The sequence below is a fragment of the Trichosurus vulpecula genome, chromosome 4 (genome assembly GCF_011100635.1).
Source record: "Trichosurus vulpecula isolate mTriVul1 chromosome 4, mTriVul1.pri, whole genome shotgun sequence".
In the NCBI taxonomy this organism is placed as follows: domain Eukaryota; kingdom Metazoa; phylum Chordata; class Mammalia; order Diprotodontia; family Phalangeridae; genus Trichosurus; species Trichosurus vulpecula.
This window is the reverse complement of record NC_050576.1, coordinates 182,015,302-182,025,423: the sequence shown is the minus strand read 5'-3', so window position 1 is coordinate 182,025,423 and position 10,122 is coordinate 182,015,302.

Here is a 10,122-nt window from a genome sequence, read left to right as displayed (position 1 = left end):
GCAGGACTCTGTGGGTGGACTGTGGATGATAGACCCACATACCTTCTTATTCCCAGTGCAGGAGGCTGGGTGGAGTAGTTGAGAGACAAGATCCTTCCCCATTCCAGTTTTCCCAACTCTGGGCATGCAGACTGAGATGGTTTCCTCTTTACCCTGGGTCCCCCTGTCTCCAGATGCTGCCCCAGACTTAACAAAAGGGCCAGCCCAGGAGACATGTCTACATCCGTGGTTCTAGTACCTCTTCACATTCCAGGCTGCCTTGCTTCAATATGGAAAGTCAATGTTGCCTCAACTTTCCATCTCCACAACAAGGCTTAGGGCCACATTGCTTTACCAATAGTTTTGGGACCAAATCAGGTGATGGACTCAGAGCAAGAACATTGAAAATCAATACCAGAGGTCAGATTAGAAGGTCAGAGGTCAGGTAAAGAACACTGGAAAGTTAATAGTCAAGACAACTAGATCAGAATATCCAAGAGTTTCCAGGAAGGGGATGCCACCAAGAGCTATAAGCAGTGCTAGCAGGCTGTCCTACGTTGACCCTACTCTGAGTAAGCTCCTAAGCAGGAGCTCCCATTGGGAAGATGTGTAGGTTGTTTAAGATCCAGAGCCTTCCACCCTTCCACTGATGGAATTCCCAGGCAGCAGGATTCTGCTCATCAATGAGGTGCTGTATAACCTCCCTCACTGTGTCCGTAAGTGTATGAGAGAGGCTCTACAAGCTCCATGTGGTTCTGGGCCTCTTGTCCCAGAGAATGGCGAGGAAACAATATGTTCTTGGAGCTTTAGGAGCTCTTTCTACTATGTGCTTCTAAACCATGGTGTTGGAAGTGTGTTGTACTGCTGAGCTGGACCCGTTGAGTTTATCTCTCAAGTAAGGTCCATGACCCTGGGTAGAAACTCTAGTGTCATCCAGGGATGGCCTCACCAGGTGTCAAGTGTGGGAAGAACATTGGGCACCATTGCAGGAACTGGTCAGTTACAGGTCCGGTGACTCAGCCAACCCTCAACTAAAATCTACCTCATGCCACCCGAGGGATAGGTGATTAGCTATGTCTGTTACTGTCCTTTCCGTTGCCTCACCCACCACCTTTAGGGATGACAAAGGTTACAGCCAGAAAATACAAGTGGGTGGAACTGCTGGTGTCCTGTTTGGCAACAGCTCAGAATGTGGGGATAGAGCATTCACCCCATAGAGGGGATCTAATTAATGTGTGACAGGCAGCCACATCCCAGTATTCTTTGTGCTTGAGTAGTGAGTAAAGATTTCCTTTTCCTGCTGTTTTGAAAGTTAAACTAGAAAGTTATCCACATGTATTGTAACAGGCCCTTGGGTAGAAAAGAAGCTTTATCCCTGTAGAATTAATGGATAGGAAGGTGGGAAATCAGAGACATTAGTCTCAAGATAATTGAAGACTGGTGGAGAGAAGGAAGCTCAGACTACTGTGGTCTTGAGCTTTCCACTTGCACCCCTCCAGAACAGCTGGATTATCTCTGATGCTCATCAAAACATGCATGATGGGAAGCAAGGTGAAGGGGGCAAGATTTTGGAATCTCCAGAGGTGAGATGTCTGTCAGATAATAGTCTCATCCATCTAGGGAAGCAGACTACAATGATGACGATGAACACCTGTGCCCCGTTTTAGTCACTTCCTTTTAACTTGATTTTTCTCTTCCTCTTCTTAAAAAAAAAAAAGTACTGTTGTAAGGTATTAGGAGGAAAATCTGGGAGTTTTATTGAGGTAAGAGGGGTTTAGTGACTTGCCCAGGTCACACAGCTAATAGGTGAGGCCATATTTGAACTTGGGTAAATCTAGGTGAACAAAAAATCAACAAAAATATTTTTTAATTAGATTTTTTTATTTTTAGTTTACAACACTCAGTTCTATATGTTCTTGAGTTTCAAATTTTCTACCATTCCCTCCTCTCCCCGCTTGCCCCCAAGATGGTATGCGGTCTGATTCTATATAAACCTTCGCATTAAACTTATTTACACAATAGGCAAGTTGCAAAGAAAAATTTTGACCAATGGAATGAATCATGAGAGAGAAGAAACAAAACCAAAAAAGAAGAGAGAAAAAAGCAAATAGTTTGCCTCAATCTGCATTCAGACTCTGCAGTTCTTTCTCCAAATGTAGCTGGCTTTTTCCATCATGAATCCTTTGGAGCTGTCTTTGAGCCTTGTATTGCTGAGGAGAGCCAAGTCTATCAAGGTTAGTCATCACAGAATCAATATGTCTGTCGTTGTGTACAATGTTCTGGTTCTCCTGTCACTTGGCATCATATCATGTAGGTTTTCCCAGGTTATGAAGTCCATATCTTCCCCATTTCTTACAGCACAATAGTATTCCATTACCTTCATATACCACAACTTCTTCAGCCATTCCCCAATTGATGGGCATCTCCTTGGTTACCAATCTTTGCTACCACAAAAATAGCTGCTGTAAATATTTTTGTACATATGGGTCCCTTTCCCACTTGTGTGATCTCTGGGAACAAAAATATATTTTTTTAAAAAGTAACCAATTAACCCCAGCTAAAGTGAGAAATGGAAATTCTGGAAAAAAAAATCCAAAGAAAAGAGAATTGACAAAACTAGGAGTTAATAAGCTGTTAATCTACTTTTTTTTAAGTGCCAATGCACTATCAAAAATGAAAAAATTCACAGCAAATGAAATAAGGTTATCAGAAATAACATGAAATGGATAAATATTTACAAAAATATAAACCACCCAGATAAACAGAACAAGAAATAAAGAATTTAACTTGGTATCAGAAAAAGAAATGGAACAAGCCATAAATGAACTCCTAAGTGGGGGAAGCCCAAGATCAAACAGGTTCATAAGTGAATTATATCAAATGTTCATTCAAAGGAAAACTAATTCTATTTTTACATAAAAATTAGATAGGAAGGGATCCTATTAAATTCCTTTAATGAAACAGATATTGCCTTAATACCTAAACCAGGGAGGTTTATAGTTAAACCAAAGCATTAAAAGAAAACTAGACCAATATCAAAATGAATATTGATACAAAAATAGGGAACAAAACATGAGCAAAGAGATGGCAGCAACATATTTAAGAGATAGTATACACTGTGACCAGATGGGTTTATCCTAGGAATGCAGGGTTGGTTCAGTACTAGGAAAACTACGAATGTAACAGACTTTGAAAAACAAAAAGATACAGAAAAGGCTTTTTGACAAAATAAAGCACCTATTTAATGTAGCACCCACTTCAGGCTACTTCCCTAATTCATATTTGAACCAGAGGGCTGGGTCCCTAGAGGTCAGCTATTTCTCTTTTGGAGGGGTTGAAATTTTGTAGTAGTCTACATAGGAGCTCAGGAGCCCCACCTGGTGTGGTCCACATTGTCATTCAGCCAGACAATTACTTTTAGTTAAGAATGTTTATTAAGCAGGTGTGGTAAGAATAGTAGGCACAAAACAAATCCCCCCAAAAGTCTGGGATACCCTCTCCCACAAATACAGAGTCCAGGGAAAAGTGGTCTGAAGCTTTGAGAGCCCACATGGCAAAAAGGTAACAGCTCTCCATTATTGAAAATCCTTTTCTTTGTGAAACTTCATTCATATTCCCTTTAGGTATAACTCTCTGCTGAGCTCCAAAGGTATAACTCACAGCCGCAGTTTACTACACCCAGAAGAGGTCATGGTCCCCGAAGTTGTCTTTCTTCCATGTGTTTTCCTCCATGGTCCTTGGTTGGGGTACCACTGTCTAGAACATTACTACCCATCCTGAAGGAAAGTCCAAATCTTCCACCCTTTCTGAGTTTACAGGGTCATCCTTTAGTCAAGGAAGTGGAGGAGAGGGAGAATGTGATACTCCCTTTAGGTTCATTCCCCTTACTCTTTTGCTGTGGGGTTTTTTTTTGTTTTTTTTTTGGTACAGGAGCAAAAGGTGCCCCTTTAAGGCACTCCAGAAACTTGACTCCCTTCCTGCTCTATTCTCTTCTCCAGTATACATGGGTTCAAAGTTATTTCTAATTCTTTCAACAAATCCCAATACATTTCCTGTGTGTCTCATCTGATTTCATCCAATGGCTCAAAAGCATTTCTTTCCTTCCAATTGCTAAAGAATTTGTGCACAACTAGTTTATATCTATTATTGATTGGTTCAACAGAGGCCTTGTTCACACCTAGTTTATACCTTTGACTAATTCTGTACCTGGAGGAGGTGTTCTCATTTGGTAAAAGTGAGAGCATCTTATTAATTACATTAATTGGAGTTGAGGGGTATGGTATATCCCTTTTATATTAAAATATTTTTTAAAAGGCATAAGAATAAAGAGACCTTTTAAATATGGCAAATAATACCTATCTTAAAACAAGAGCTTGCATTATCTATAATGAAGAAACAATGAGATGAGGGGTAAAGCAAAGACATCTATTGTTACTATTATATGTAGCAGTAGAAATATTAGCAACAGAAGAAGAAAGAGAAACTGAAAGAATAAGTCCAGGCAAAAAGGAAAAATAGATTTTTTTGGTAGATAAACTGATGGTTTAGTAATGTCATGGTTTTAACTTAAGATCTATGAACCTCTAAGGGATCTATGGATAGATTTCAGGGGGTCTATAAACTTGAATGGGGAAAAATGTCTTTATTTTCACTAACCTCTAACTGAAATTTAGCATTTCCTTTAATTATAAATTTTTTAAAATTACTCTGAGAATGATTTCATAGGCTTACCTGGATTGCCATAGCGATCCATGATATAGGAAAGTTTAAGAACCCCTGACTTAGAGAATCAACTAAAAATTAATTGAAACAATAACTTCAGCAAAGTAGCACAATATAAAATAAACCCATCACCAGCCTTTTTTGTGTATTACCAACAATACCCAGCAGGAAAAGATAGATAAATTCCATTAAAACTAACTACAGAATTATAAAATGGGAATTTATCTACTAAGATACACATAGAAATTATGCTTTTATAAGTATCCATTTTCTTAAATTTATCAGTTATTTAGCCTGGGTAAAGGTTTCTGATAATTTATTATTTCTTTAATTGTTCTGAGTTCCCTTTTTTCGCTTCTGATAGGAACAGTTTGGTTTTCTTTGCTTTCAGTCAGACTAGCTGTTTATTTCATTATGTTTAGGGGGGGAAACTAAACAAACTCCAAGATCTGCCCGTTCAATGTTTTGTTGCTTTAAGTGTTATTGATGCTGTCTTATGTTGCAGAATGTTTACTTTGTGCCTGGGAAATTTTTTTCCTTTAAGACTCTTTTTTGGATTTTCTGTGAGGCCGATTTCTTGCTAGGGATTTGCCCCCTGTGCATCTCAGTCCAACGTATTCCTCACAGTATCCTGAGTACTCCCAAACTCCTTGGTTTGCTCATCTTAGCAGCCTCGTTGTCTAGGTTGGAGAGCCTGTACTTGGATCAGTCTCAGTTCTTGAATTCCTAAATAGATTGCACAGGCCCTGCCGGTTCTGAGTGTGGAGGCCAACAAATATACACATAAGAACCATATGAACACAATTGCAAAATACAACCTTAAGTAATTAGGGAGATATTGATTACTCATAGTTGGGGCATACCAATATAATAAAAATGACAATACTGCATACAGGACGTAGCTCTATCCTGTGTTGCTCCAACAGACCACAGCCAAGATCCCCCTGTCTTCCCAGCCTTTACCGCCATGATGCCTCAATGGCCTCTCATCTTGCAGTCTTCCTGCATGGTGCTGGACTCGATGGATGCAGGAAGGTGTTACCATTTTTCTTTAGTTTTCTTTATCATTTTCCCTTCTGATCCATTTTTAGAACTTTGCAGGAGTGTTTTCGAGAGAAATGGACTCCCTCTGGGACCTTTCATGGTATCATCTTAACTGGAAGTCTCCAGTAAAAAGAAAAATTTAAAGCCATTGTGGAAGAAGCATAGTTTATCTAGCCTTCTATGGCCTTGATGACAACCATTAAAACCATCTATCTCCCTTTTTATGATTTCATATCCATCAAGTAACTGTTTCTGACTATTAACTCATTTCTCCTTGTACCTCTATACTAGAACACTAAACCTCTGGATGGAGAAGGGTGTAGCAGAGAACTCCTCCCCAAAACACCATGAAGGAGGGCATTCAGGCCCAGGCCAGCCATTTCTTCACTTCCCGCCTGACTATTCCTTTGGACTCCATTATGTACCCATTCTCCCTCCACCTTTCCCCTTTAATAGAGCAATTGCAACTGGAAGCATATGTAACTTTATGTTCTTACAGTTTGTCGATTTCTTAATAGAAAGGAAGTATGTTTTAGCCTCAGTCATCTGGCCGTTATAATTGACCTGAATTCTGTTTCCTTTTAAAGTTGTCTTTCTAGCATGCAACCATGGCTACTCAGGCTCACAGAGGCTAGTGCCCTTTCCTATCCTGTATCCAGCTAGGGAGGAAGTAAAAGAGGAATTTAATGTACAGTATGAATCAGGTATGGGCCTGGTAATTTATTCCTAGATGCAAAAAGAAATGCTAAGCATAAAGAATCACAGCTAACATTAGTAGAATTAACAGGATTCTGTAACCACTTATAACTACAGTTACAATAATATGTAAGGTTCATAATTAAGCCTCATCAGAACAAAAAGCAATTTGGCAAGACTCCTAATTAGGCTTTGCACTATCCAACCACTCCCAGGACTTATGTGCTGAGAAAGCAGGTCAGACTTGGGCCAATCCCCTCTCCAAAGCAAAGTGCTTTTGTCACCAACTCACTCCTGGCTACTGCTACAACTGACTTCCTCATTGGTCCCAGGACCTTCAGACCTTTCAAACTCACAAGGTCAATGTCAATCCTAGATAGATCCATCATGGAATCTTAAGATCAGGAAAGAAGAATCACAAAAAAGGCAGAAGTGGTACATGTGCTCACTGCCACGTGGGGGCTGGGTGGAAAAATGGATCATCACCCTCTTTCCCCAGCTGACTGGTCACAACCAGAAAGAGTCTTTATGCTTTGCAGCTAGAATGGAAGAGACACCTTTGTTTAGCCATTATTTAAACATCACTCATCATTTCCCATTGTAAACCCCTCAGTGTTGTCATATATGTCCAGAAACATATATGGTCTATATATACATGTACATCTTCATTTACATTACTGGTTTTGATTCAGTTTTCTTTATGTGGGGGGTATAGCTCAGTGGTAGAGCATTTGACAGCAGTTTTCTTTATATCACTTTATGCAAGTCATCCCATGTTTGTCTATATTTTTCAAATGTATCATTTTTTGTGGCCCAATAAAATTCCATTAACATTCATATACCACAATTAATTCAGCCATTCCCTAATCATTGGGCACATAATTTGTTTGCAGCCTTTTGCTATTTCAAATAGTACTGCTGTCATTGACCTTCTTAGAGTATAAATTTAGTATCAAAGGGATCAAAGGGCACAAGCAGTTTGTTAATGTTTTTTTCATAATTCCAAATTTTTTCCACCAGTATGAATTAAAATAGTACCTTTATTCCTACCAGCCTTTCAGCATTGACATTTTCTGTCTTTTGCCTTGTTTGCCAATTTGATAGTAACTATGTATAGCTGGTGACACTGCCCCCCCCCCAGCCCCAACCATTTGGAAATGGTAAATCTAGGATTTGGCTTTAGCAAACATTCCCCTCCTTATAATTCAACTCAACAAATATTTATTAAGTACATAAAACATGCAAGATACTGGGACAAATAAATTCAATGAACTTAAGGAGGTTGCCTTTGAATGGGAGAGAAAAGACAAAAATTGTACAAAATTAAAGGTATCTATAGTCATATAAAAATACTCTGAAAAAATCACCATTGATTAGAGAAATGCAAATCAAAACAACTGTGAGGTACCACATAACACCTATCAGATTGGTTAACAAGACAAAACAGGAAAATGATAAATGTTGGAGAAGATGTGGGAAAAATTGGAACACTAATGCATTGTTGGTGGAGTTGTGAACTGATCCAACCATTCTGAAGAACACTTTGGAATGAAGCCCAAAGGGCTCTAAAACTGAATACCCTTTGACCCAGCAATACCACTTCTAGGCCTGTATCCCAAAGAGATCATAAAAATGGGAAAAATACCCACATGTATAAAAATATTTATAGCAGCCTTTTTTGTGGTGGCCAAGAATTGGATTAAGGGGATGCCCATCAATTGGGAAATGGCTGAGTAAGTTGTGGTATATGAATGTACTGGAATACTATTGTTCCATAAGAAATTATGAGCTGGTGGATTTCAGAAAAACCTGGAAAGACTTACATGAACTGATGCTGACTGAAGAGAATAGAACCAGGAGAACATTGTACACAATAACAGCAACATTGTGAAATGACTAACTTTGATAGATTTACCTCTTCTTAGCAATGCAAGGATCTAAGACAACTCCAAAAGACTCATGATGTAAAATAGCATCCACATCCAGAAAAAGAACTATGGAGTCTAAGTGCAGACTGAAGCACACTATTTGCTCTCTCTCTCTCTCTCTCTCTCTCTTTTATTTGGCGGGGGGAGGGGTCTTTTTCTTGGTTCCTCCCATTGGTTCTTTACAACATGACTAGTGTGAAAATATGTTTAATATGAATGTATATGTAGAGCCTATATCAGATTGCACACCATCCAAGTTTATGTTCTTGGACTTTTTCTTTTCTCTCTACATACTCATTCCCATGATTTCATTTATGTCTGTTCGGGTGACTCCCAATTCTGTACCTCTTCTCTCAACTTCTAAGAGTTCTGTATTTTCTACTACATGCTAGTTATCTCTACCAGATTGTTCCACTGGCACTTAAGACTTGTCATATCTACTACAAAACTAATGATCAAAATAACTGACATTTGTATGGTACTTTAAAGCACCTTAAGGTGCTACTTCCCCTAGGAATCTTTCTAGGACACCCCTACTTGAAAGTGAACTTTTCCTTTCTCAGATTTCTCATAGCACTTTGCCTGGACTTCTCCTTTAGTATCTAATTGCATTCTTCTTTGTATTCTTTATCTATCCAAGAACACAAACTTGAGGGAATATCGCCATATAATGTCAGGAAGAAGAATCAGCCAAAGAGAGGTGGGAAGGAAACTAGGGGAATATGATGTTTTGGAAAATGAGAAAAAGGAACATCCAGGAGAAGGAGGTGCTTGATCAATCAATACACATATATTAAGTGAAAATAACTATTCTAGGTGCTAGGGATACAAAAACAAAAAATAAAATAATTCCTACCTTAAGGAGTTTACCATTCTATTGGTGTAGATGCCACTTAAGCTTAAAATTGCACTAAGATTTGTGGAACTTGCCCTACATATATACAGGATATAACAATAAGGAACCAGTACCTGGTCCAGGGACCTGGCACTTTGTACCCTCTTCCTTTTTATTTTGGGTCCCACTCTGATCTGGACTCACATATACAGTGACCTGGTACTCCTGGGGGACCCTGGCCTCTAATAAGAGGTGTTAGGTTCTTTTTATTACTTTCCTTGGATTAGGTTGGCTCATGTCTAGCATCTCCCCAAAAGGAAGAAATATAAAGGTGTTCAATGTACAATATTAACCATCTATGGGACAGCTATTCATTATCTCCGTACAAAAGAAATCTTACAAGCATGCATTACCAAAGACTCAAAACAAGATACAATAATTTAAATTTTGATAATTACTATTATCTGGAAGACTGAGAATTGAAACCACCAAGTCACAAAGCATTTTGTGGGCCTGCTAACTTGGCATTTCACATTGCACCTCAGCTATGCACTATACAAACTCCTTCAAGGTCCGTATCTTCTGGCAAGCCAGTCCAGAGGTTGAGCTACTCCCCCATTGGTGGTCATTTTCAATGATGAAGAAACTGTCCTTGCTACAGTTACAACCAAAGGACCCAGGATTTCCAACTTCTTGAACATGCAAAGTTGCTTCCAAGACTGGTTGCATATATCTCGGGATTGTTGTTCAGATCAGAAAGAAAACTTAAAACTGAAAATGCATCCAGGAGACCTAAACCCAGACTCTATTTGCCTAGCCCAGTCCCTGCTTTAGCTGTCACCATGATGCCTGCTTGGGTGGCAAGTCTATTGGGGGAGAGCTACTTGCCACATATTCCAGAGACAGGAAAAAGGTTAG